Below are 24238 nucleotides of genomic sequence, written 5' to 3'. Positions count from 1 at the left end.
AAACTATTGGACCTGAAGGCTGACAAGTCCCCAGGACCAAATGGCCTGCATCCTAGAGTCTTAAAAGAAGTGGCAGCAGAGATAGTAGAGGCTTTGGTTGTAATCTTCCAAAATTCCTTGGAATCTGGAAGGGTCCCAGCAGGTTGGAAAGTAGCCAATGTAACACCTTAATTCAAGAAAGGAGGGAGACAGAAAGCAGGAAACTATAGGCCAGTTAGATTAATATCTGTCGTAGGGAATTTACTAGAATCCATTATTAAGGAGATTATAGCAGGATACTTAGAAAATCATAATGGAATCAGACAGGGTCAACATGGTTTTGTGAAATGGAAATCGTGTTTAACTCATTTATTAGAGTTCTTCAAGGAAGTAACAAGCAAGATGGATAAAGGGGAACCTGTAGATGTGGTATACTTAGATTTCTAAAAGGCATTTGATAAGATGCCACATCAAAGGTTACTACACAAGATAAGAGCACATGGTGTAGGGGATAACATATTAGCATGGATAACGGACTGGTTAGCTAACAGGAAGCAGAGAGTAGGGATAAATGGGTCATTTTTGGATTGGCAAGCTGCAACTAGTGGAGTGCCACAGGGATCAGTGTTGGGGCCTCAACTATTTACAATTTAAATCAATGACGTGGATGAAGGGATCGAATGTATGGTAGCTAAATTTACCGATGACACAAGATAGGAAGGAAAGTAAGTTGTCAAGAGGAGGTAAAGAGTCTACAAAAGGATACAGATAGGTTAAGTGAGTGGGCAAAAATTTGGCAGATGGAGTATAATGTGGGAAAATGTGAACTTATTCACTTAGGCAGGAAAAATAGAAAATGGAGAGAGATTCCAGAACTCACTGGTACAGAGTGATCTGGGTGTCCTGGTACATGAATCACAAATGGTCAGTATGCAGGTACAGCAAGTGATTAGGAAAGCAAATGGAATGTTGGCATTGATTGCAAGGGGAATCAAGTATAAAAGTAGGGAAGTTTTACTGCAGCTGTACAGGACCTTGGTGAGACCACATCTGGAGTACTGTGGTCTCCTTATTTGAAAAAGGATATAATTGTGTTAGAAACAGTTCAGAGAAGGTTTACTTGACTAATTCTGGGGATGAAAGTCTTATCTTGTGAAGAAAGATTGAATAGGTTGGACCTATACCCATTGGACCTTAAAAGAATGAGAGGTGATCTTATTGAAACATATAAGATCTTGAGAGGACTTGATAAGAGTGGATACCGAGAGAATGTTTCCTCTTGTGGGGGAGACTAGAACTAGGGCACAGTTTAAGAATAAGAGGTCTCCCTTTTAAGACAGAGATGAGGAGAATTTTTTTCTCAAAGGATCGTTAGTCTGTGGAATTCTCTTCCCCAGAAAGCAGTGGAGGTTGGGTCATTGAATTTATTCAAGACTGAGTTAGATAAATTTTCCATAGACAAGGGAATCAAGGGTTATGAGGGCCAGACAGGAAAGTGGAGTTGAGACCATAACCAGATCAACCATGGTCTTATCAAATGGTGGAGCAGGCTTAAGGGGCAGAAAGGCCTACTCCTGCTCCTATGTCCTATGTTCCTAACTGTACCTGCCTGGTTCCATTTTTATCTATCTCATCATAGCCAGAGTATCACTTGCAGTACTTCTCATCCCACTCCCACACCGTTACTTCTGGTGTCTCCCATGGATCTATCCTTGGCCCCTCCTATTTCACATCTACATGCTTCCACTTAACGACATCATCTGAAAACACAATATCAGTTTTCACATGTAAGCTGACGACACCCAACACTACTTCACTAACACCTCTCTCACTTCCTCTACAATTGCTAAGTTATCAGACTGCTTGCCCAACATCTAGTAATGGATGAGCATAAATTTCCTCTAATTAAATATTCAGAAGACCAAAGCTGTTGTCTTTAGTCCTGTTACAAACTCTGCTGCCTAGCTACCAACTCCATCACTCTCCCTGATAACCGTTTGAGGCTGAACCAAACTGTTTGCAACTTTGGTGTCATATTTGACCCCGTGATGGGCTTCCAAACACATATCTGCGCCATCACGAAGCCTGTCTATTTCCACCTCCATAACATTGCCCGACTTCACCCATGTATCAGCTTGTCTACTGCTGAAACCCTCGTCCATGTCTTTGTTACCTCTAGACTTGACTATTCCAACATACCTCTGCTCAGTCTCCCAAATTCTACCCTCTGTAAACTTGAGATAATCCAAAACTCTGCTGCCTGTGTCCTTACTCGCACAAAGTCCAGTTCACCCATCACCCCATTGGTCACTGACCTACGTTGGCTTCCGATTAAGCAACTCCTTGATTTTTAAAATTACTTGTTTTCGAATCCCTCCATGGTTTCACCCCTCATTATCTCCTCCAGCTCCACAACCTTCCAAGATACCTGTGTGCTCCTCTAATTCTGGCAGCTTGTGCATCCCCAATTTTAATTGCTCTACCATTGGTGTTTGTGCCATCAGCTGCCAAGGCCCTAAACTCCCTCCCTAAAACTTCCTGGATTTCTTCCTCTCTTTCCTCCATTAAGACGCTCCTTAAAACCTACCTCTTTAACCAAGCTTTTGGCCATTTGCCTTAATATCGCTTTATGTGGCTTGGTGCCAAATTTTGCTTTATTACACTCCTGTGAAGTGCCTAAGATGTTTTATTATGTTAAAGAAACTATATGAATACAAGGTGTTGTTGTTGCCTTCCACCCAATCACCAACCTTCCCTTTTGTTCTTCCCCCCTTCTCACTTTCCCTGCCCCTGTACCTGCTTAAACCTGCTGCATCTCTAATTTTTTCCAGTTCTGACAAAAGGTCAATGGCCCAAAACATTGGGGGAATTTTATGTTCTCCCCTGCAGTGAGTTTGGAGGCAGGGAGAGCATAAAAACAGGTGGGATGGTGGTGGGAGGGAACGCCGCCATCTTCCTGCCTCCGCCAAAATGAAGTTCGGAGCGGGAAGGCCTGTGAACGGCCAATTGAGGCCTTTAACTGAGCAATTAATGCCCAACTAAGGGCCTCATCCCACCGCCGCCACAATTAGCCATGTGACAGGCAGCCCTATCACTGCACAGGAAGCACAAAAAACTGTGCGGGCTGCTTTCCGGCTCTGGGGCAGTGGGGGAGGAGATCCTTCGTTTAAAGGCACTTAGTGCCTGAACTAGGGACCAGGCATCGGGAAGGGGGGAGCCTGCTGAGAGCCTCCCCCCTGCTTTTGCTACCGACACTCCGACAACCCCCTCCCCCATGACCCCAGAAGACCCCTCCCACCCTGACCCACCTGTGGCCTGGGTCCAATGCTGCTCCTGGCCCTCTGATTGGCCAGCAGCTACCTGAGCGCAGGACTTCTGTCGTTGGGATCCATGGTCCCATGGAAGGCCCATCGCTATCCACTTAAGTGTCTAATTGGCACTAGATTTGGCGGGCCTTCTACAGAAGAGACGACGCAGGGTTCTCGGCGACGCTTTTTCCAGACATTGAGACCCCCGCCGCCAGGATAAAATCCCGGCCATTATCTCTGTTTCTCTCTGCACAGATGCTACCTGACTTGCTGAGTATTTCCAGCATTTTCTGTTTTTATTTCATATTTACACCATTTGCAGTATTTTGCTTTTGTATTAGTGCCATACCCTATTTGCATAGAAACTTTCAAGAGAACCTTTCATCCCTTCAGTGTATATTAAATGTGAAGACAGATTCTAGCAGTGAAAGAGCATTGCATTAACTCACTGGGTTACCTAGCCACTTTATCATCAACATTTTAATAACAGAACATTAGGTTATTTAAATAAATATCCACCTTTTGCTATACTAATTAGCAGATTTAATGCAGTATAATATGTTCTCTTATCTCAAAATCTTAATGGTTACAATGCATAATTGCCTAATATTAAACAAAGGAAACTATTAAAAAAGGCATTTATTTTAACTTGTGAATGAATGATTAACTATAAAAGCCTACAATTCTAATATAAAGTATGCTCTCTAGCCTGAAATAACATAAGTCATCCAGTCTATCTGTTATCACACTGATTTTAGGAAAACAAATTAAGTAGCTATAACATGGAATATTTATATGTAAACCCAAGCCCAAAATAATTCTGTTCTCAGGCAGTGTAAAGGCAATCTGGAAAATGGTAAAGTCAAGGTTAAATGGGGCAGAAAGGTTCACCATTGAAATTCCATACTTATAAATGGCTGCCATGAGCTCCTTCCGATGATCCTAATCTGCCATCTCGAAGTGAGTTTTCTCGAGTTTCCAGCTCACTTACCACCCTGAAAATAACCACTACTATAAAGGTGATATTGCTGATCAAATTGGGAAGAGCTTGAGTGCATAGGAAGAAGAGTGCGCCATTTAGCCCCTTGAGCCTGTTCTGCCAATCAATGAGATCATGGTTGACCTGTGATCTAATTCCATATACCTGCCTTTGCCCCATATTCCTTAATTCCTTTGGCTTGCAAATATCAATCAATCTCAGTTTTAAAATGAACAATTGACCTAGCATCAATTGCTGTTTGAGGAAGAGAGTTCCAAAGTTCTACCATTCTTTGCATCTAGGAAGTGTTTCCTAATTTCACTCGTGAAAGGTCTAGCTCTAACTTTAAGACAATGCCTCATTGGAAGGTCACAAATGCCACCCCACTATTTAAGAAGGCAGGGAGAGAAAAAACAGGGAATTACAGACCTGTTAGCCTTACATCAGTCATTGGGAAAATGCTAGAATCTATTCTAAAGGATGTGATAAATGGACACTTGGATAATAATGATCTGATTGGGCATAGTCAACATGGATTTATGAATGGGAAATCATGTTTGACGAACCTGTTGGAGATTTTTGAGGATGTTACGAACAGAATTGATAAAGGGGAGTCGCTGGACATGGTATACTTGGATTTTCAGAAGGATTTTCATGAAGTCCCTCACAGGAGGTTGGTTAGCAAAATTAAAGCATATTGGATACGAAGTAATATACTGGCATGGATTAAGGATTGGTTAACAGGCAGAAAGCAGAGAGTAGCAATAAATGGGTCATTCTCATGTTGGCAGGCTGTGACTAATGGGGTACCACAGGGATCAATGCCTGGGCCCCAGCTGTTCACAATATATATCAATGATTTGGATGTGGGGACCAAATGTAATATTTTCAAGTTCATGGGAATGTGTGTTATGAGGAAGATGCAAAGTGGCTTCAAGAGGATTTGGACAGTTTTAGTGAGTAGGCAAGAATATGGCAGATGGAATATAATGTGGAAAATGTGAGGTTATCCACTTTGGTAGGAGGAATAGATGTGCAGAGTATTTCTTAAATGGTAAGAGATTCGAAAGTATAGATGTACAAAGGGATCTAGGTGTCCTTGTCAGTAAATCACTGACATGCAGGTGCAGCAAGCAATTAAGAAGGCTAATTGTTTGTTAGCCTTTATAGCAAGATTTGAGTACAGGAATAGTGAAGTCTTGCTTCAATTGTATAGAACCTTTGTTAGACTGCACCTAGAGTACTGCGTGCAGTTTTGGACCCCTTACCTTAGGAAAGATATTATTGCCATAGAGGGAGTGCAACGAAGGTTCACCAGACTTCTTCCCGGGATGGTGGGACTGTCCTATGAAGAGAGATTAGAGAAACTGGGCCTGTATTTGCTGGAGTTTCAAAGAATGAGAGGTGATCTCAGAGAAAACTACAAAAATACTTAAAGGGATAGACAGGGTAGATGCAGCTAAGATATTTCCCCTGGTTGAGGAGTCTAGAACCAGGGGACACAATTTCAAAATAAGGGGGAAGCCACTTGGGATGAAGAGAAATTTCTTTACTCAAAGGGTTGTGAATCTTTGGATTCTCTACTCCAGAGGAAGCTCAGTCATTGAGTATGTTTAAAGCAAAGATTAACAGATTTCTAAATTCAAATGACATAAGGGGATATGAGGATAGTGTGGGAAAAAGACATTGAAGTGGAAGATCAGCCATGATTGTATTGAATGGCAGAGCAAGCTCAATGGGCTGAATTGCCTACTCCTGCTCCTATGTTCCTATGCCCCCTAGTCCCAAACACCCCAGCCAGTGGAAAAAGTTCTTCTTTATCTACCCTATCTGTTCCCATTAAAGGTCACACAGGTGTGCAATTCCGCAACAGAGTTTTGAATGGAAGTAACTTCCACAACTTTGAAGCTGCAGTTTCTAAGCATTTAAAGGTATTTTGTGAAACTTGTTGGGAATTTAGAGGAAGCTGGAGCTTGAGGACATGGAATAAAACAGGCAACACCCAACCCATAGGATCCACAGACCAATCTGGATTTGCCCACTGGACAATGGCTGTGAAGGCTGTGCTTTTCCCCTGCAACCACGATAGTTGTTAGAACTTGACTTGTAGCCTTCCCCACTAAGGGAGCAGCCTTGTCTGTGACTGCAAAGGTGAAAATAGCACATAACTTTTATGCGTCTGGATGCTTCTAGGTGGCCTCTATTGACATTAGTCACATCAGGCAGTCAGCAGTTCATCGTTGCTTTAGAGAGGTCGTGGATGTCCTGTTCAGCCATACCCATGAGGCCTACTCCTGCTCCTAATTCGTATGTTCATATGTTCGTATGAGTTTACACAGTTCCACGTGGACCCAGCAAAGCAGAGAAAGAAACAATGCCAGCAACTTCTTCCAAATGGGTGTATTTCCACGAGGGCAGGTGCCATTGATGCCACCCACTTGTTATAAAGGTCCTATCTGAAAGCCCCATCAACTCATAAATAGGAAGGGATTTCAATTCCTGAATGCCCAGATAGTGAGTGATGCTAGCTATCTCAATATACATGTGGGTGCAGGAGACCAATCCCGGATCACGATCAAGCAGTCCAGGAAATGGGCCCACAAAAATCAGGCAAATTGAATTAGCAGCATATATGTTTAGTACCATCTTGTCCTTTCAATGTGCTTTACCATTGCTCCTACCTACTATCACTTCCCCTTGTGCCTGAACCTCTTTTACAAGGAAGTCCCACTCTGCCATTTTACCAATTATGTTGGGGAAAATCCAGGCCTTGAAAACTGTACACCAGCACTAAAAAGCAACAAGCATTTTTAGCTTTGATCCTTTCTTTATATTATAGAATATTCACAGATTACACTAGTTTAGCCCATTATTAATTCATGGTAGCTGCTTACTGAACAAAATATGCTGCCATGAGACAAATCAAAATTTAAATCTACTGTGCAATCATTTTTGGTTGATATTTATAAATTTAATCATAAATGTATAACTGATAGTATCTTTACCTTATGCCTGTGCCAACTAAATAGTAGGTTGACAGAATTCTGTATACAGGCTATATTTCATGAACCAAAGGCTGGTACATAGTCAGTGGTGTTTTTTCACTCATCACAGATTGTTTATGTCTTCTAATTAAAGCAGCAAAGAAAGCTAACAATGGTGAGTGATTAAATTCATACCAATTTTCAGAGAGCTGTAATTCTACTGATAACACTTAACAACCTGTCAAATTAACTCCCTAGGCATTACCATTTGAGAACAGAAGACATGATAATGCAAGTCATAGAGTCATAGAGAGATACAGCACTGAAACAGGCCCTTCAGCCCACCGAATCTGTGCCGACCATCAACCACCCATTTATACTAATCCTTCATTAATCCCATATTCCCTACCACATCCCCACTTTCCCTCAATTCTCCTACCACCTACCTACACTCGGGGCAATTTACAATGGCCAATTTAGCTATCAACCTGCAAGTCTTTGGCTGTGGGAGGAAACCAGAGCACCCGATGGAACCCACGTGGTCACAGGGAGAACTTGCAAGCTCCGCACAGGCAGTACCCAGAACAGTCTTGCTGTTCGAGAGTTAATCAAACAAAAAACATTTTAACTAGAACTTAGACAAATTTATCAGTACAAATTAAAATTACATTTTAATTAAAAGAAACAAACTTTCTCAAACATGGTGAACCTGAAATTATACAAGATCCAAGCACTTGAATATTTAATTCATTCATCTGAAAGTCCCTTCTCCATAATGTTTTGATTAAAATAACAGCTAGAGGAATCTTAGATGACCAAATTAAGCATTCTTGTGCTAATAATGGACGATGCAAATTCAGGGTCAATGCTTAAAAATCAGTTAGGAACACAGGAATGTACAGAACCAGAAAAGATCATTACATTCCATTTGACTCGTCTGAAAAACTATTCAGTGCCATTTTGAACTTGCAGTTCATCTTTATCCCTTACAATATTGAAAATTTTGCTAAAGCTGCCCCGAACCTGTTCTCAAGCATTCTCAATTCCCATATTATATCCTAGTAGTGTAGGTAGAAAATCACTATTGAAGGTTTTTTGACTTCCCCTGTACTTTCTCCATCTCCAGGCCAGTATCTTAGTCCGCATTTTAACCATCCCTACCTCGTGGGAATGATGCAGTGGGGGTTTAAAGTAGTGCCCAGGCACATTCTGTTGCATTGCCAGAGTGTTCCTGTTCCCCACTATTTTAACTTCTGGGCTTTTGGGAGCATAAAGGCTACCCACCACAGGCAGCCTGGGACCACATGAATATTGAAGTGTTTAGTCCAATGAAATAGTTCGGAACCCAATACAATCTTAACTCAGAAATTCATGTTTTTGCGCACAGCAACAAAACATGAATACAAATCAGCATATGCCTCAACCAGAATGATTGTGCAACAGAGGGTAATGCTGAAGCAAAGATTTTGCTGTTTGGACTGCTTGAGTGGGGTATTTCTCTATAGCCCACAGAGAGGGCTGAATTTAAGGCCGCAGGTCCCAGCAGTGGCATTGGAAACGTGTGCCGCTTCTGCTCAGCTGTCCAGCGGCCAGCCAAACATGACCAATAAATTTAGGGTAGGTGTGGGGCCCATCCAATTAAAGAGCACAGGTGGGGAACGTGGCGCCAATGACGGTGGCAGCTTCTTTTGGGCCTCCTTATCTCGAGAGACAATGGATACGCGCCTGGAGGTGGTCAGTGGTTTGTGAAGCAGCGCCTGGAGTGGCTATAAAGGCCAATTCTGGAGTGACAGGCTCTTCCACAGGTGCTGCAGAGAAATTTGTTTGTTGGGGCTGTTGCACAGTTGGCTCTCCCCTTGCGCCTCTGTCTTTTTCCTGCCAACTACTAAGTCTCTTCGACTCGCCACAATTTAGCCCTGTCTTTATGGCTGCCCGCCAGCTCTGGCGAATGCTGGCAACTGACTCCCACGACTTGTGATCAATGTCACACGATTTCATGTCGCGTTTGCAGACGTCTTTATAACGGAGACATGGACGGCCGGTGGGTCTGATACCAGTGGCGAGCTCGCTGTACAATGTGTCTTTGGGGATCCTGCCATCTTCCATGCGGCTCACATGGCCAAGCCATCTCAAGCGCCGCTGACTCAGTAGTGTGTATAAGCTGGGGGTGTTGGCCGCTTCAAGGACTTCTGTGTTGGAGATATAGTCCTGCCACCTGATGCCAAGTATTCTCCGAAGGCAGCGAAGATGGAATGAATTGAGACGTCGCTCTTGGCTGGCATACGTTGTCCAGGCCTCGCTGCCGTAGAGCAAGGTACTGAGGACACAGGCCTGATACACTCGGACTTTTGTGTTCCGTGTCAGTGCGCCATTTTCCCACACTCTCTTGGCCAGTCTGGACATAGCAGTGGAAGCCTTACCCATGCGCTTGTTGATTTCTGCATCTAGAGACAGGTTACTGGTGATAGTTGAGCCTAGGTAGGTGAACTCTTGAACCACTTCCAGAGCGTGGTCGCCAATATTGATGGATGGAGCATTTCTGACATCCTGCCCCATGATGTTCGTTTTCTTGAGGCTGATGGTTAGGCCAAATTCATTGCAGGCAGACGCAAACCTGTTGATGAGACTCTGCAGGCATTCTTCAGTGTGAGATGTTAAAGCAGCATCGTCAGCAAAGAGGAGTTCTCTGATGAGGACTTTCCGTACTTTGGACTTCGCTCTTAGACGGGCATGGTATTTGCTGTATTTAGAGGGCTGCCTGTCCTGCATTCACTGCTGCCTGATTTGAAGGCGTGCCTTCCTGACTGGCCTGAAGGCTCCTCAGCCTGCCTTACTGGCCTCAAGATTCCTCTGTCTGCATGACTGGCCTGAAGATTCCTCTGCCTAAAGGCCTGCTACCTGACCCAAACCCAACGGGACCCAATGACGTGTGTCGGATTCGGGCTGGGTCGGGTCGCTCTTCGGGGTCTGGCTTTCGGGCTCGGGTCAGGTTGGTCTGGGTCCGGGTCGGACACACACAGCAGTCCACAGTACTCCACAGACTCTGAGTCTGCGCAGTGAGCGAGTGAGCGTCTCTATGACGTCATCGCGCTCATGCTGCAGCAGTGCAACCTCCTTTCATTCCATCCATCCAAAAGTGGTAAGTAAAGTGAGTGCACTATGGTCGGGTCGGGTTCGGGAAAAAATGGAAGGACTCAGGTCCGATGTGGTTCTGTTGGGTTCAGGTCGGGTTTTTTTTCCAGACCCGAGCAGGCCTTTACCTCTGCCTACCTGACTGGCTTGAACATACAAACATTTGAACTAGGAGCAGGAGTAGGCCATTCAAGCCTGCTCCTCCATTCTATAAGATCATGGCTGATCTGTTTGTGGAATCAACTTCACTTTCTTGCCTACCCCCGATACCCTTTGACTCCCTTGTTTGTCAAGAATCTGTCTACATCTGCCTTAAAAACATTCAATGGCCCTGTCTCCACCGCTGTCCAGGGAAGAGAATTCCACAGACTCACGACCCTCTAAGAGAAAAAAAATTCTCCTCATCTCTGTCTTAAATGGGAGACTCCATATTTTTCAACTGTGCCCCCAGTTTTAGTCTCTTTCACAAGGGGAAATATCCTTTCACCATCCATCCTGTCAGGTCCCCTCAGGATCTTGTATGTTTCAATAAGATCACCTCTCATCCTTCTAAACTCCAATGAATACAGACCTAACCTGTCCAATCTTTCCTCATACGATAACCCTCTCATCCCAGGAATCAGTCGAGTGAACCCATTCTGAACTGCTTCCGATGCAATTATATCCTTTCTTAAGTAAGGAGACCAAAACTGTACACAATACTCTAGATGTGGACCCTGTACAACTGCAGCAAAACATCTCTACTTTTACATTCCATTCCCCTTGCAATAAACAACAACATTGCATTTTCCTTCTTAATTACTTGCTGTACCTGCTAACCTTTTGTGCTTTGTGCACTAGGACACCCAGATCCCTCTGCATCTCAGAGTTCTGCAATCTCTCTCCATTTAGATAATACGTTGCTTTTCTCTTTTTCCGGCCAAAGTGGACAAGTTCCCACTTTCCCACAGTATACTCTATCTGCCAAATCTTTGCCCACACAACCTATCTATATGTAGTTTTCGACTCCTTGGCTGGAATTTTATGCCCCCCCCAAAGAGCGGGTTGGGGTGTAAAATGGAGTGGGAGGCACCGGGGGCGGCGGGGGGAGGGTCCCTTCCCGACCCACTCCCATCTCCACCGCCATTTTATGTGGGGTGGTGGCGGCGAAAACTGGCCTGCCTGCCCCAGGCCAATCCAGGCCCTTAAGTGGCCAGTTAATGGAATTAAATGTAATTTAATTCTGAGAAGTGTGAGGTGATGCATTTTGGGAGGACTAACAAGGCAAGGGAATATACAATGGATGGTAGAACCCTAGGAAGTACAGAGGGTCAGAGGGACCTTGGTGTAGTTGTCCGTAGATCACTGAAGGCAGCAGCACAGGTAGATAAGGTGGTCAGGAAGGCATCTGGGTTACTTGCCTTTATTAGCCGAGGCATAGAATATAAGAGCAGGGGAGTTATGCTGGAGCTGTATAAAATGCTGGTTAGGCCACAGTTGGAGTACTGTGTACAGTTCTGGTCGCCACACTATAGGAAGGATCTGATTGCAATGGAGAGGGTGCAGAGGAGATTCACCAGGATGTTGCCTGAGCTGGAACATTTCAGCTATGAAGAGAGACTGGATAGACTGGGGTTGTTTTCCTTAGAGCAGAGAAGGCTGAGGGGGGGACCTGATTGAGGTATACAAAATTATGAGGCGCATTGATAGGTTAGATAGGAAGAAATTTTTTCCCTTAGTGGAGGGGGTCAATAACTAGGGGGCATAGATTTAAGGTAAAGGGCAGGAGGTTTAGAGGGGATTTGAGGAAAAATGTTTTCACTCAGAGGGTGGTTGGAATCTGGAATGCACTGCCTGAAGGGGTGGTAGAGGCAGGAACCTTCACAACATTTAAGAAGTATTTAGATGAGCACTTGAAACGCCATAGCATAATAGGCTACGGACCAAGTGCTGGAAAATGGGATGAGAATGGTTAGGTGCTTGATGACCGGCACAGACACGATAGGCCGAAGGGCCTGTTTCTGTGCTGTATAACTCTATGCCTCTATGACTCTAGGGCAGGTGATGTGTTGCAGCTGTTGTATGTGAGAACTGGTGGGCATCAATGTGATCCACCACAAACATGCTTGCAGTAAGTGTCTGCGCTCCAGGAGCTTTGGCTTAAAGTCAGTGAGCTGGAGGCTGAGCTACAGACATTGTGATGTATCAGGGACGGGGAAAGTTACCTGAACACTTTGTTCCAGAAGGCAGTCACACCCCATAGGATATGGTCCTCTTATTTGGTTAGTGGTCAGGGACAGGAGGATGTGACTGTGAGTGAGGCAGGTAAGGGGGTTAAGAAGGCAGAAGTGGAGGAATCTCAGCCCTCGCAATTGTCCAACAGGTTTGACGTTCAATCAGCTTGTATGGATGAGAGCGAAGGCTGCAGGGTGGATGAGCAAACTGACCATGGCACCATGGTACAGGAAGCCATTCAAGCAGGAGGTGTAAACAGGAATGTAGTGGTAGTAGGGGACAGTATAGTCAGGTGGATAGACACAGTTCTCTGCAGCCAAGAGTGAGAGTTCAGAAGGCTTTGTTGCTTGCCCGGTGCTGGAGTTCAGGACATCTGCTCGGGGTGGAGAGGAACTTGCAGTGGGAAGGGGAAAATTCAGTTGAAATGGTGCATGTGGGTACCAATGACATAGATAGGACTAGGAAAGAGGTTATGCATATGGAGTATGAGCAGCTATGGGCTAAATTAAAAGGTAGAACTCAAAGGTAATAATCTCTGGGTTATTACCTGAGCCACGAGCAAATTGGCATAGGGTAAATGAGATTAGACAGTTAAATGAGTGGCTCAAAGATTTGGTGTGGGAGAAATGGGTTTTGATTCATGGGGCATTGGCACTAGTACTGGGGACAGTGGGAGCTGTACTGTTGAGATGGTTTACACCTGAACCGTGCTGGGACCAGTGTTCTGTCGAGTCGTAGAACTAGGGCAGTAGAGAGGGCTTTAAACTAAATAGTGGGGGTGAGGGATCAAGTGAGGGAAAATGTGATAGTTTAAAGAGAGAGGAGAAGGCAAGAGAGAAAGACAGCATTAAAGATAATGATAATCAGGGTGTGACAGGAAGGGGCAGTGCATACAAACTCAAGAGTGAGCCAGCAGATAAGACTAGAGCTTGTGAACTAACAGAGTGGGGAGGGTTCGGGAGAGGTGAGATTTAGAAATCCAAAGAGAAAGACCAAGGCATCGGAACAGTATAGCATTGTGGGTAAAGACAATCAGAATGGGACAGGAAGGGACAGAGAGTTTAACAAAAATTGTACATCAGCAAATAAGGTCATTGAAGGGAATAGAAGCAAAAAAACCCTAAAGGTTGATGAACTAGTGGCACAAAAAGAGGTATCTGATTTAGATGTAATCACCATCACAGAGAGATGGTTACATGGTGATCAAGGTTGGGAAATAAATATTCCAGGGTACACAATATTTTGGAAAGAAAGACAGAATAGCAAAGGAGGAGGGGTAGCACTGATGGTAAAGGATGACATAAGGGCAATAGTGAGAAATGATCTGGCCTCAGAAGATCATGAAGTAGAATCAGTATGGGTGGAAATCAGGAATAGCAAGAATCAGAAAACACTGGTGGGAGTAGTTTATAGACCCCCTAATAGTAGTTATATCATTGGACAGAGCATTATACAAGAAATTATTGGAGCTTGTAACAAAGGCAATGTAATAATTGTGAGGACTTTAATCTTCATATGGACTGGGACAATGAAATTGCCAGGAGTTGTCTAGAAGATGAGTTTGTAGAATGTTTTTGGAACAATATGCTGTGGAGCCAACTAGGGATAATGCTATCTTAGATCTAGTATTGTGTAATGAAGCAAGATTAATAAGCAATGTCATAATAAAAGATCCATTGTGAAACAGTGATCATAATACCATTGAGTTCCATGTTAAGTTTGAAAGTGACATGATCCAATCACAAACAAGAATCTTAAATTTAAACAAAGTCAATTACGTAGGTATGAGGGGAGAACTAGCTAAGGTAAATTGGGTAAATTGACTAAAAGGTATGGCAGTAAATGAACAGTGGGAAACCTTGCAAGAAACAATTCAAAATGTTCTACAAAAATACATTTCTTTGAAAAACAAAAACTCAGCCAGAAAGACCCATCCGTGGCTCACTTAGGAAGTTAAGGATAGTATTAGATTAAAAGAAAAGCCTTACAATGTTGCAAAAAGAGTAGAAAGTAAGAGGGATTGGGAGTGTTTTAGAAACCAGCAAAAGATCACCAAAAAGTTGATAAAAAAGGGAAAAATAGGATAGAAGAGTAAACTAGTCAGTAACATAAAAACCAATTGTAAGAGCTTTTATTGTATATCAAAAGGAAGAGAGTGGCTAACATAAACTTAGGTCCCTTGGAGGAAGAGACAAGAGAAATTGTCATGGGGAATGAGGGAATGGCAGAGGCACTGAACAAATATTTTGTGTCTCTCTTCACAGTAGAAGGGCAGCACAGTGGCGCAGTGGTTAGCACTGCAGCCTCACAGCTCCAGTGACCCGGGTTCAATTCTGGGTGCTGCCTGTGCGGAGTTTGCAAGTTCTCCCTGCGACTGTGTGGGTTTTCGCCGGGTGCTCCGGTTTCCTCCCACAGCCAAAGACTTGCAGGTTGATAGGTAAATTGGTCATTATAAATTTCCCCTAGTATAGGTAGGTGGTAGGGGAATTGTGGGGATGTGGTAGGAATATGGGGTTAATGTAGGATTAGTATAAATGAGTGGTTGTTGGTCGGCACAGACTCGGTGGGCCGAAGGGCCTGTTTCAGTGCTGTATCTCTAAAATAAAATGAAAAGACACAAGTTCCATACCAGAAATAGGCAGGGGCTAAAAAAAGAGTGAGGAAATTAAGGAAATTCATATCGGCAGAGAAAAAGTATTGGAGAAACGTAAAGGACTAAAATATGACAAATCTCCAGGACCTGATGGCTTACATCCTGGGGTTCGAAAAAGCTGAAAGAGATAGCTGCAGATATAATGGATGTGCTAGCTATGATTTTGCAAAATCCCTTAGATTCGTAAACAATCCCATCAGATTGGAAGTTGGCAAATGTTACACTGCTTTTCAAGAAAGGTGGGAGAGAGAAAACAGGGAACTACAGGCCAGTTAGCCTAACATCAATCATTGAGATAATGCTGGAATCTATTATTAAGGAAGACTTAACAATGTACTTAGAAAAGTACAGTATGATTAGAACAAGTCAACCTGGTTTTACTAAAGGGAAATCCTGTTTGACAAATTTTTTGGAGTTTTTTGAGGATGTAACTAGTAGGGTAGATAAAGGGGAACCAGTAGATGTGGTATACCGAAAAGCATTCGATAAGGTTCCACACGAAAGGTTAATTGGAAAGATAAGGGCTCATGGAGTTGGGAGTAATGGAAAAATGATTGGTTGACAGACAGGAAGTGACAAGTGGGCATATCGGGGCATTTTCAAGTTAGTAGGCAGTAAGTAGTGGAGTGCTGCAAGGATCAGTGCTGGGGCCTCAGCTATTTACAATCTATATTAAAGACTGAGATGAAGAGACAGAGAGTAATGTATCTAAACTTGCTGATGATACAAAGGTAGGTGGAAAGGTAAGTTGTGGGGAGCACACAGAGAGGCTGCAAAGAGATATAGACAGGTTAAGTAATTGGGCAACAAGATGGCAGATGGAGTATAAATGTAGGGAAGTGTGAAGTTATTCACTTTGGTCATAAGAATAGAAAAGCAGCATATTTTTTTTTAAAGGTGTGCAACTTGTAAGTGTCGATGTTCAAAGAAACTTGTACAAGGAATGCAGAAAGTTAACATGCAGGTGCAGCAAGCAAATAGGAATGCAAATGGCATGTTGGCCTTGATTGCAAGGGGATTGGAGTACAGGAATAAGGAAGTATTGCAACAATTGCATAGGGTTTTTCGTGAGACCACATCTAGGATATTGTGTACAGTTCTGCTCTCCACATTTAAGAAAGGAAATACTCGCATTGGAGGCAATGCAGTGAAGGTTCACTAGACTGGTCCCTGGGATGAGTGGGTTGTCCTATGGTGAGAGACTAAATAAATTGAGCCTGTATTCTCTGGAGTTTAGAAGAATGAGGGGTGATCTGATTGAAACATATAAGATTCTAAGAGGGCTGGAGAGGGTAGACAGAGATTATTTCTGCTGGTCAGGGAATCTAAAACACGGGGGCACAGTCTCAGGATCAGGGGTCGATCATTTAGGACTGAGATGAGGAGACATTTCCTCACTCAGAGGGTTGTGAGTCTTTGGAATTCTCTATCCCAGAGGGTTGTGGGTGCTTCATCATTGAATACATTTAAGGCTGGGATGGACAGATTTTTGGTCTCTCAGGGAATTAAGGGATATGGCGAGTGGGTGGGAAAGTGAAGTTGAATCCTAAGATCAGCCCTGATCGTTTTGTATGACGGAGCAGGCTCGCTGGGCCATATGGTCACTCCTGTACCTAATTCTTGTGTTCTTATGATGCATGGCTGCTCATGATGAGAGGCGCTATCTGTCATTGGTGACCCCCACAAGTTCCCTCGAGAACAGCTGAATGGAGGAGGCATTGTGTGCCCCCATCATGGACCAATGGGATGCCACCAGCATAGGTGTTGTGTTAGTCTTCATGGGGAAGACAGGAGAAACTGGTGCACATCTGCAAGGAAAGGGCCAAGACTAATAGAGGGAGTTCCAGTCCTGCATATCCTGACCCCAATGGAGGAGAAGGCCTTGAAACTGGCTGGGTCTCAGGGCAGCCGTTCAATTGCCGATGCTGAAACAGGAGTGTCAGTACAGGAGAGTGAGTGAACGAGTGCAGTGGCACAGTACTCATGTGTCCCCCACTGGACACATGGAGCTCCAAATCAGGCATAGTTGGGATGAGGAAAATCAGAAGCTCTGAACCCTTCAATGTTTGTCTTGTGTCATGCAGGTCAGGGTCATCCTGAAGGACACGGAGCTTGAGAGACTGGGGGGGGCCAGCCAGCCACCTGTGACGAGGAGGAAGGATGCTCAGAGGGTGCAGCGTCACATCATTACCCTCCTCCAGCTCAGATACTCTCATGTTGGTGGGTATGGGTTTGTGATTAGATCCAGGGTCAAAAGCTGGCAGACGCACATCACAGACGCACCCAAACAGCTGGCAGAGGCTGTAACAGTCAAGGTCACTGACAGTTGCAGGACTGTGGGAGGCCAGGCCCGTGCTGAGCCTCAGGCTGATGATGTGCCTCTTGAGTCGTGGCCACACAGCAACTGCTGGAGCTGCAGCGTGAGGTGTGGGAACATCTGGCAGAGCTGCCAGAGGCTATGCGCACCCATGCGCGGATGACGGAGGAGTCCATCCAGGCCATAAGTGCTGCCATGTCTCACGTGTGTGTGCACATGGCTCCCTCCATCAAGAGGTTGGTGACGCTCATGGACAGCCAGCACCAGAAGACCACTCAGTGAATACCAGAGATACGTGCAGACCTGCGTGCCATCACCTTGTCCATTAGCTTTATGTAGCAGTGACAAAGCGAGATGGGGATGAGGGGCTTGGAGTCTCCACCAGGTCTTTGTCCTTCTCAGGTCAGCAAAGAGGTACGTGTGCCTTGCAAGGGAGGGGGCTTTCTCAGGGTGCGCTGAGTGTGAACAGCAGCTCTTTGGCCCCTTTGCCAGTGACCACCGCACCTCCAGTAGCCGCGACAAATGGGGGGACCTGCACCTGCGCATGAATCCCTCAGCATGTGGGGGCCCACTAGGCCTCAAGCAGCCAGAGGACAGCTGCCAAGGTCATTCCAAGCCATGGGGCAGCTGATCAGCAGCCTGCCTCCACGTCAGCTGCAAGCGCAGGGGTGGCACCTCGTAGGAGCAGACAAGTGAATTAAGAGCACCTAGCAGCACTTGGGGTTCACAGGTGCTTACATGTTGTACATGTGTAGGCTGGTTTCTGTTGTGCCACTCAATAAAGGTTTGACTCACAGATGTTGGTCATCCTTTCAATTCTTGCTGCCATGTTAGATCTCATCTGCAGCCTTGCACCCTCAATGGGCTACTAATGTTGGACTAGACTGCATCTGGTCAGCTCCTCAACTTTGTCAGTGCACACAATGAACCCGGGCGATGGGAGATGGATTGTGAGATGAAGGCGGTGACAGCAGGTCTGCATAAAGTGAATTTTTATTGCATTGATATTGATAGGGTTTCAGGGTCACAAGAAATGGGTATGTATGAGATTGTCCGAAGCCTCCCTTGCGCATCTCTCATTTGCTCTTGCCTCTGGTCAAGGGGTTCCTCATCTTGTGCCACCTGCTCAGCAGCCTCCTACACATCCACCTTGTTGGATGAGGGATGGTGATTGATGTTCTCATTATTCAAGGCTTCCCCTCTGTGCAGTGCAACATTGTGCAGAGCACAGCAGATGACCACGATATGCGAGACCCTCACTGGAGCATACTGAAGCACTCCACCGCAGTGATCTAGGCACCTGAATCTCATTTTTAGCCAGCCCGATGGCCAGCTCGATGGTTGCTTGGTTGGGTCCGTGACTGTTGTTGTACCTTTCCTCTGCTGCAGTGAGAGGTTTCCTCACAGGCGTGAACAGACATGTCTTCAATGGGTAGCCCTTAACCCCGAAAATCAATCCCTAAACGCACACAGGGGACCAGAACAGCTCTGGCACCTGGGAATGCCAAAGAACATATGCATATGCTTTCCGGGTACCTTGCACACACCTGAAGGATATGCTTTTGATGGTCACAGACTAGCTGGACATCGATGGAATGGAAGCTTTTCCTGCTGATGAAGACTGTTAGCTGGTCCATGGGAGACTTGATGGCTCAAGCGTGCAGTCGATGACACCTTGCACCTGGGGGAAATCCAGCGATGGCCCCGAATCCAATGGCCCTCTCCACCTGACTGTCTAGGTCGGTTCAGTAGCACACATAATCACCAGCCCTCTTGAACAGGGCATTGGTCACCTCCTTGATGCAGCAGTAGGCAGCAGCCTGGGAGATCCCACGCATGTCTCGAGTGAATCCTCGGAAAGATCCAGAGACATAGATGTTGAGACTCATAGTGATCTTCAGAGCCACTGGCTTGGGGTGGCCACCAAGTCCCGCAGGTCTCAGCTCATCCTGAATCATTGCGCTGAGATCGGTGACCACCTCCCTGGAGAGTCTCAGTCTGTGCTGACACTGATACACGGACATCTGGAGATAGTCTATCGTACACAGTTGCACTGTCTCCCGGGGATAGGCCCTTCCTCGAACAGGAGGCAGTTGGCACACCACTCTGTGTCCTTCTCTGGCATGCCCACCTGGAGGCTGGCCCTCTTGCTGCTACTGACATTCCTGATGTCCTTCCTTCTGAGCTGCTCCCCTTCCTCAGAGGGGGTGGGGGCCACAAAGAGTCGGTGGAGTAGGCCCATGGCAGGTGAGTTCTCTCCTAGTCATGTGTTCTGTACAGCCTCTCTCTACCCACCAACCACCACCCCCACCCACAACCCCCACCTCCATGCCTTTCTCTGACTTGTCTTTTGGGAGGAAGTATCCCTGCCCTTTGTGACTCTTGCAGCACGCCCCCTCTGTGCTGGCACCTTTACCACTGCCCCCCCCCCCCCCACCTTCTGCTGTCATCAGGCAATGCCCTCTGTTCACCACCCTCCCTTCCACCACACGCTGGCTCTCCAGATGGCTGACTGGGAGAGGCAGGACTGAACTCTTGCCTCTTCACTGCCTCCTTTACCCAGATAGGGCTCTGAAGGCCTGTGGTTCCCATGTGCCATAAAATTTGAGTTAATTACCCCTTTAAATACCTTAAATGACAATCAGGCCACGTCTGTGTCAGTAGTCAGCCCTCCACGGTTCCCGCCACTGGTAAGATCCGGAAGCACCGTCCCAATGCCAGACTTCTAGCGGAACGCATCCCGACCACATTTTACGGACCCTCCCACCTCCGAATCCGCTCTTAGTAGGCCGGTAAAATTCCAGCCAGAGTGTCCAAAATAATTCCTGTTCCTAGTAAAGAAGCAGCAAGACAAAATTAGGAAGTGGAGGAGAAAATATAGGAGGTAACAGCCTGAATGGTTGTACTTTCAGAGTCGTACCTTTCAGCCAACATCCCAGCTTCTGCCATCACCATCCTTCATGTGTCCTGTTCCAACGACAGGACAGACCCACCAGAGGTGGCAGCACAGCGGTGTACATCATGAGAGAGGCGCCTTGGGGGCCCTCAACATTGACTCCGGATCCAATGAAGTCTCATGGCATGAAGTCAACATGGACAAGTAAATTTCCTGCTGATAACCACCTATTACCCTCCCTCAGCTGATGAATCAGTGCTCCTCCATGTTGAACACCATTTGGAGTAAGCACTGAGGGTGGCAAGAGCACAGAATGTACTCTGAGTGGGGAATTCAACATCTATTACAAAGAATAGCTCAGCAACACTACTAGTGACCATGCTGGCCAAGTCCTGAAGGACATATACAAATAACAAAGAATAGTACAGCACAGGAACAGGCCATTCGGCCCTCCAAGCCTGCGCCGATCTTGATGCCTGCCTAAACTAAAACCTTCTGCGCTTCCGTGGACCGTATCCCTCTATTCCCATCCTATTCATGTATTTGTCAAGATGCCTTTTAAACGTCGCTATCGTACCTGCTTCCACCACCTCCCCCGGCAGCAAGTTTCAGGCACTCACCACCCTTTGTGTAAAGAACTTGCCTTGCACATCCCCACTAAACTTTGCACCTTGCACCTTAAACCTATGTCCCCGAGTAACTGACTCTTCCACCCTGGGAAAAAGCTTCTGACTATCCACTCTGTCCATGCCACTCATAACTTTGTAAACCTCTATCATGTCACCCCTCCACCTCCGTCGTTCCAGTGAAAACAATCCGAGTTTATCCAACCTCTCCTCATAGCGAATGCCCTCCAGACCAGGCAACATCCTGGTAAACGTCTTCTGTACCCTCTCCAAAGCCTCCACGTCCTTCTGGTAGTGTGGCGACCAGAATTGCACGCAATATTCTAAGTGTGGCCTAACTAAGGTTCTGTACAGCTGCAGCATAACTTGCCAATTTTTATACTCTATGCCCCGACTGATGAAGGCAAGCATGCCATATGCCTTCTTGACTATCTTATCCACCTGCGTTGCCACTTTCAGTGACCTGTGGACTGTACGCCCAGATCTCTCTGCCTGTCAATACTCCCAAGGGTTCTGCCATTTACTGTATACTTCCTACCTGCATTAGATCTTCCAAAATGCATTACCTCACATTTGTCCAGATTAAACTCCATCTGCCATTTCTCCGCCCAAGTCTCCAACCGATCTATATCCTGCTGTATCCTCTGACAATGCTCATCACTATCCGCAACTCCACCAACCTTTATGTCGTCCGCAAACGTACTAATCAGACCAGCTACATTTTCCTCCAAATCATTTATACATACTACAAACAGCAAAGGTCCCAGCACTGATCCCTGCGGAACACCACTAGTCACAGCCCTCCATTCAGAAAAGCACTGCTACCCTCTGTCTTCTATGACCGAGCCAGTTCTGTATCCATCTTGCCAGCTCAACTCTGATCCCGTGTGACTTCACCTTTTGTATCAGTCTGCCATGCGGGACCTTGTCAAAGGCTTTACTGAAGTCCATATGGATAACATCCACTGCCCTTCCTTCATCAATCATCTTTGTCACTTCCTCAAAAAACTCAATCAAATTAGTGAGACATGACCTCCCCTCCACAAAACCATGCTGCCTCTCGCTAATAAGTTCGTTTGTTTCCAAAGGGGAATAAATCCTGTCCCGAAGAATCCTCTCTAATAATTTCCCTACCACTGATGTAAGGCTCACCGGCCTATAATTTCCTGGATTATCCTTGCTACCCTTCTTAAACAAAGAAACAACATTGGCTATTCTCCAGTCCTCTGGGACCTCACCTGTAGCCAATGAGGATGCAAAGATTTCTGTCAAGGCCCCAGCAATTTCTTCCCTTTCCTCCCTTAGTATTCTGGGGTAGATCCCATCAGGCCCTGGGGACTTATCTACCTTAATGGTTTGCAAGACACCCAACACCTCCTCCTTTTTGATAATGAGATGACCGAGACTATCTGCGCTCCCTTCCCTAGGCTCATCATCCACCAAGTCCTTCTCTTTGGTGAATACTGATGCAAAGTACTCATTTAGTACCTCGCCCATTTCCTCTGGCTCTACACATAGATTCCCTTCTTTGTCCTTGAGCGGGCCAACCCTTTCCCTGGTTACCCTCTTGCTCTTTATATATGTATAAAAAGCCTGGGGATTATCCTTAATCCTGTTTGCCAATGACTTTTCATGACCCCTTTTAGCCCTCCTGACTCCTTGCTTAAGTTCCTTTCTACTGTCTTTATATTCCTCAAGGGATTCGTCTGTTCCTAGCCTTCCAGCCCTTACGAATGCTTCCTTTTTCTTTTTGACTAGGCTCACAATATCCCGTGTTATCCAAGGTTCCTGAAACTTGCCAAATTTATCCTTCTTCCTCACAGGAACATGCTGATCCTGGATTCTAATCAACTGACATTTGAAAGACTCCCACATGTCAGATGTTGATTTACCCTCAAACAGCCGCCCCCAATCTAAATTCTTCAGTTCCTGCCTAATATTGTTATAATTAGCCTTCCCCCAATCTGGCACCTTCACCCGAGGACTACTCTTATCCTTATCCACAAGTACCTTAAAACTTATGGAATTATGGTCACTGTTCCCGAAATGCTCACCTACTGAAACTTCGACCACCTGGCCGGGCTCATTCCCCAATATCAGGTCCAGTACAGCCCCATCCCTAGTTGGTCTATCTACATATTGTTTCAAGAAGCCCTCCTGGATGCTCCTTACAAATTATGCCCCATCCAAGGCCCTAGCACTAAGTGAGTCCCAGTCAATATACGGGAAGTTAAAATCACCCACCACTACAACCCTGTTACCTTTACATCTTTCCAAAATCTGTCTACATATCTGCTCCTCTACCTCCCGCTGGCTGTTGGGAGGCCTGTAGAAAACCCCCAACATCGTGACTGCACCCTTCCTATTCCTGAGCTCCACCCATATTGCCTCGCTGCACGACCCCTCTGAGGTGTCCTCCCGCAGGACAGCTGTGATATTCTCCTTAACCAGTAATGCAACTCCCCCACCCCTTTTACATCCCCCTCTATCCCGCCTGAAGCTTCTAAATCCTGGAACATTTAGCTGCCAATCCTGTCCTTCCCTCAACCAAGTCTCTGTAATAGCAACAACATCATAGTTCCAAGTATTAATCCAAGCTCTAAGTTCATCTGCCTTACCTGTTATACTTCTCGCATTGAAACAAATGCACTTCAGACCACCAGTCCCGCTGTGCTCCGCAACATCTCCCTGTCTTCTCTTCCTTAGTCTTACTGGCCTTATTTACTAGTTCCCCCTCATTTATTTCACTTGCTGTCCTACTGCTCTGGTTCCCACCCCCCTGCCACACTAGTTTAAACCCTCCCGAGTGACGCTAGCAAACCTCGCAGCCAGGATATTTGTGCCCCTCCAGTTTAGATGCAACCCGTCCTTCTTGTACAGGTCCCATCTGTCCCTGAAGACATCCCAATGGTCCAGATATCTGAAACCCTCCCTTCTACACCAGCTGTTCAGCCACGTGTTTAGCTGCACTATCTTCCTATTTCTAGCCTCACTGGCACGTGGCACAGGGAGTAATCCCAAGATTACAACCCTCGACGTCCTGTCTTTTAACCTTCTACCTAACTCCCTAAACTCCCCCTGCAGGACCACGTCACTCTTCCTGCCTAAGTCATTGGTACCGATGTGTACCACAACGTCTGGCTGTTCACC

General features: G+C 45.7%; 1 long non-coding RNA gene across 1 annotated transcript in view; it reads right to left on the bottom strand.

Annotated features, from left to right (window-relative positions):
* The window catches only part of LOC137375622 (uncharacterized), a 32073-nt gene extending 8278 nt beyond the window's left edge, over positions 1-23795 (bottom strand). The window contains exons 1-2 of the long non-coding RNA XR_010976044.1: positions 23707-23795; positions 20196-20397 (exon numbers count right to left, since the gene is read on the bottom strand). This is a non-coding gene — a long non-coding RNA (uncharacterized lncRNA). The remainder of the gene's footprint in view (positions 1-20195; positions 20398-23706) is intronic.
* Between the last annotated feature and the right edge of the window lie 443 nt (positions 23796-24238).

This window comes from Heterodontus francisci, chromosome 12, assembly GCF_036365525.1.
Source record: "Heterodontus francisci isolate sHetFra1 chromosome 12, sHetFra1.hap1, whole genome shotgun sequence".
In the NCBI taxonomy this organism is placed as follows: Eukaryota; Metazoa; Chordata; class Chondrichthyes; order Heterodontiformes; family Heterodontidae; genus Heterodontus; species Heterodontus francisci.
Note: the sequence above shows the minus strand (reverse complement) of the source record. Positions and strands in the feature narration are given on the sequence as shown.